Raw genomic sequence first — 5,126 nt, 5'->3', positions numbered from 1 at the left:
CAATGGAATGTCACTGGTAGCAACATGGATATGAAGCACGATCACCACCATAAAGAAAACTCCATCTTGAAACCATTTGACACAGAAGTCTTATTGTACTTCAACAGGATCAACATGAGAAGGGCTCCCCCTCAAAGCAATGAAAAAGAGAAAGGAGACAACCTCATGACTAGCCTTACTGAAATCATAGGTATGGGCTTTGTGACCATCAACAACATCATCGCGCAAAGCACCATCCTTTACCGCATCACCGTAGTCGGTTTAAAAGTGTATCAGTGGTGGAGAGGAAGAGGGGATTTGGGTGTGTTGATGTAGATCATGATGAGGGTAGAATGAGACCCATTCATCATGATCATCATCATCTGCGAGAGGGTGTCGTCGCTCGCATGGATGGAAAGGAGTATCTATGGTGAGGCACAACAAAAGGGAGGTCTTCTTCTTAACCTTCGAGTTAACCCTTTAAGTTGCATGCACCATGATGTTAGCATCAATAAGCATGCTTTTATAGACAAACTTTGGGAATGCATTAGATTTGATTCGCCCGTTGATTGGGGACTGCAGGTTGTCTACTACATCTTTGCGCACTCTTCTTCTTCTTCAACTCCATCCGCAAGCACGAGGTCGCCCTTTATTTCATGTTTTCATTTTCACCCTTCAATTTGGGGTTTCTCCAGATCAATGTTTGCTTCACCTTCTTGTTCTTTGAGATCATAATAATGCCCATGTTTTTGGGACTGGAGGATTGCGTTTTTTGCATCTTCATCTCCTTCATCTTCGAGGAGCAGTAAGAGGCCTAATTTATGGAAACCATGGGTGTGAGGAGCCCCCATCCAGTAGAAAGGCATGCGTGATCCCATGAGGAAAACCTTAAAGGTCCCCTCCAGCAGAGATACGCCATAGTCTCTCCTCTCTTAGACACATATAGAGGTGCACACACGAATGAATGATCTGTTATTACATGAATTGGCTATTACATTCTTACCTACTACCTTCATGATGCAAAGGGATGCATGTTGTTAAGGTTTTGAGCGTCCACGTGTCAAGACCTAAATGGTCTTACATTCCAACAATAGTGATGTTGGCACTCTGAACAAAAGGATTGATGTGATTGTTTTACAAGCACCATACACAACCAAAGCTGCTTATTGTTGAATATATTCTACAACAGAAGCTTCAGAGACTCATCAATGAGGAGAGCAGCGTGATGGTGAATAGTCAGGTGGCCAAGACAGATAACCTCCTCTCTTCTGAAAGCTCAGCTTCTTTGTTCTAGGGTGGGACATATAAGATGGTGGTATAATATATATATGTATATAGCCAATCGCTAGTCATTAGTGTCGATTTGGGATTGGATAGGGGAAGAGAGAGAGAGAGAGAGAGAGAGAGAGAGAGAGAGAGAGAGAGAGAGAGAGAGAGAGTGGAGGGCAGGGGAAACAGTCTATGTACAGATGATGTCTTGTAATAATAGAATGATGACACTCTAGAAGTGTTTAAACTTAAAATGATAGCAAAATATATATTAAATATAAAAAAATCAAATTTTCTTCCCTATTACATAAGGACTACTTTTGTCTTCTTCCAAGGATGACCCATGAAGTTAGATGATTGGAGTGGGGAAGGGGCAACAAGTGATCTATAAAGGATTTCGAGTCTAGATCACACTTTAATTTGTTTTCATATGGTCTCAATATGGAGAGCTCCAAAGGCACCACCCCAGTGATGAGAGACATCGGCTTACATGGAAGCATGTTGACCATCAAACATAGAGGCATGTATACCTTTTAACATAGAGGCAAGTCCCATGCCAGAGTAAACATGCAGGGATTGTGCCAGGCGGTAACATGTTAAGAATGTGCAATGAGGAATCTTATGTGAGAATAGATTAGAGATAACCTCTATAGGAACTTTCTCCAATCTCAAGCAAAGACAAAATGGTCAAATGCATGTTGAATAGGCCACCATATCATGACCGAATAAAGATTAGTAGTTCTTTTTTCCAATTCTGGTCTCCTCATTCAAATTTGGAGCGGCTACCCTAGATTTTGGTCCATAGTGACCAATAGCCCCCCAAAATCTTAGAACAAACTAAAATCAAAGAGATTTCCATCATCCCACAATCACCATACCCATTTCTTAATCAATAAATTAAGAAAGTTAAGAAATTAAAAAAACAAGAAATCCAAGAATTCCTCAAATTTTCTTGAAACTAAGATGGAAATGGATCAAAGACATGGCTCTGATACCAATGAAAGAAAGTGGAAACTAGATAAAGCTACATTTATCCTAATTAGCCTTGGATTAGCCTAGATTAGGATGATTAGCCTAGGTTTAGAGCAAGAAGAGAAAGTAAGAGATTGTGTATTCATGATCATCAAAAGGTACCAAAAATATGGTGTATGTGGCCTATATACATGACCTCCCATTTCACACTATCATAAGTGTTGTCCATGGGCATGGTCAGTTGGCCTTGGGCCCATTATTTATATGAGACCATTCCACTTTGTTACAGCTTCTATGTTTATACATAGATAGCTTTACCCAAGCCAAGATTGAATTATGCTTTATGCTTTAAACGAGGAGAAAATTGCAAAATATTAAGGTGTTAGGCTAGTTATGAGAATTATCATTGTCATTTGCAAAATATTAAGGTGTTAGGCTAGTAATGAGAATTATCATTGTCATTGCATGTTGTTCACCTACAACTAAACATCAATGTTGGCAAGTTGTTGAATTAGTGATTTTGAGTTGTTGAGATGAATTATTAAGATGATTTTGAGTTTTTAGATGAACTATTAAGGTTTCTCTTGATTGCAGTGGAAAGGTTTCAAAAATATCCTTACATCTACTAATTTAACACCAAACAAATTTTCTAGATTATTCCACACTTCTTTAGCACTTTTAAATCAGTCAATAATATGATGAGCAAATTGATTAAATTACATGCTAGGACCAGTGATTGTATAAGTACTTACTCTTATTTATTTAATTCAGGAAGAGTTGGATCTCTTAAATTAGCAAGAACCTTATGTGACCTTGTGTTTGGCCACAAAACCACCTATTTATCCACAGTAGCTCTACCCCAATTGCTCGACAATGCTAAATCCATCACTTCTCTCAAGTTTGGAAGTCATCATTGGTGAAAATTTTAAACTTGGTGTTTTAGGGTTTGAAAGAAATAATTTAAAAAAAACATTATCTTTGAGGAGCTTTTACGTGAATGCATTAAAGACATTACAGATAAAAAGTCAAGGTCAACAAGAGTGTAAGGAGAAGAGCAAGTACATTGTCAATAATATTTGGAGCTACTCGGATTATATGCATGAGTTTTCAAGAAGGATACAATATTTATTGCTCACTGTTTAGTGGGTGATTGGCTATAGTGCTCATTGTTTATTGCTCACTGTTTAGTGGGTGATTGGCTATAGTGCTTAGTGTTCACAATTTAGTGGGAAATTGGCCACATTGTCTAATTCTTAGTGGGTGATTGGATACGGTATTTGGTGGGCAATTGGCAATAGTGTTCACTATTTAGTGTGCAATTGGCTACAGTGTTTAGTGGGTGATTGGCTATGGTAAGATATAGAGAATAAAGTTACACTACAACTATGGTGATGCATACTACATAATAGTGGGCGATTGGATACATTGTCTAGTGGGCAATTGACTATGGTAAGATATAAGAAAAAAAGTTACATAATAGTGGGAAATAGGCTATGGTAAGATATAGAGAAGAAAGTTACACTGCAGCTATTGTATTGCATACTACATAATGATGTCATCCATCAAGGTGCTTTCTCGAATTATTGAAGCTCCTCATAGAGACTCTCACGTAGAGTTAATGCTTCCTTTCTTGTAGTAATAAATCCAAAAAATCTTGTTAGCTCACAAGGCTAGATGCTAAAGGTTTGTATCATTGATTTAATATCATTTATTTGCTTGGCAAATAACTTCTCTCTTACACACACACACACACACACGCACACATATGAGAGACCTTTATAGAACTATGTTTTCCTCAAAATGTCACCTAACAAAGAGCTCTCTCTAATAACCTATCACCTAATCTAGATAATGATTTTCTTAATCACTTTTTAATTTGTAAAGATCCTCCCCCTAGTGGCTTTGATACCATGTGTAGATTGTAGAAATCTAGGTATGATGTAAGAAAATCACAATCTAGGTATGATGTAAGAAAATCACAATCTCTAGCTAATGAGAGCTCCAAGTACATGCATTGTTTGAGCACAAAATGCTTACATATTTCACACTCCATGACATAGTTAGTTATTGTGACTAGAACATAACATATGGCTAGCACGTTCATGTGATCATCTCATAAAGGTTTAACAACCACACTTGAATCTTAGAATCGAACCTATAAAAGTACAACCACACTTGAATCTTAGAATCAAACCTATAAAAGTACAACCAAACTAATACAAATTAACATTGCAATTTTAGCTTTAACAACCATGTTTTAGTTTGATAAATTATATATTAGATCTTCTAGATAATTTTGTTATTGATGTCCTCTTCTTCAGAGTACATTTAATAGTACTAAATAATTTTCTCCTCTTTTTTATAGCACATTCAATAAAATGAAATATTAAATCATCTACATAATTTTGTTATTGATGTCTTCTTCCTCATACACAATTGATAGAATGCTTTATATGATTTAAAAACTTAGATGATTCATTTAGTTCATATTTAACATTTGTATAAAAAAAATATAGAATTTTTATCTTTATTTTTTATTACCATTAAAATTTTGAAATTTATGTTATAATTTCTTTAGTGTTTATTTTAGTTCTATCAATTAATTTTGCATTATTATCTACACCAGTAACTATGCTTTCGTTTAGCACGTTGACTAAAACTAACTATGCTTCCTTTTACTATGTTTTTGACCGATCACCTCAACCCTGACATTGGACTATTGTCCTTACTGTACAAACCTACAAGCTAACATGTTTAAACCTTCTCAAAATATTTAATCTATAACACGTGTCATCTATATCCTTGCATTTCTATCAAAGATGTTGCCCTCATAAACTTTGAACATTTGCAAAACTTTTTTTTAACTTTTATCTTTATTTTTTATTACCATTAGAATTTTGAAATTT

This window comes from Cibotium barometz, chromosome 43, assembly GCF_041138505.1.
Source record: "Cibotium barometz isolate CiBa-2024 chromosome 43, ASM4113850v1, whole genome shotgun sequence".
Classification (NCBI taxonomy): Eukaryota; Viridiplantae; Streptophyta; class Polypodiopsida; order Cyatheales; family Cibotiaceae; genus Cibotium; species Cibotium barometz.
The sequence above is the reverse complement of the archived record's forward strand: the minus strand, read 5'-3'. Positions refer to the sequence as shown.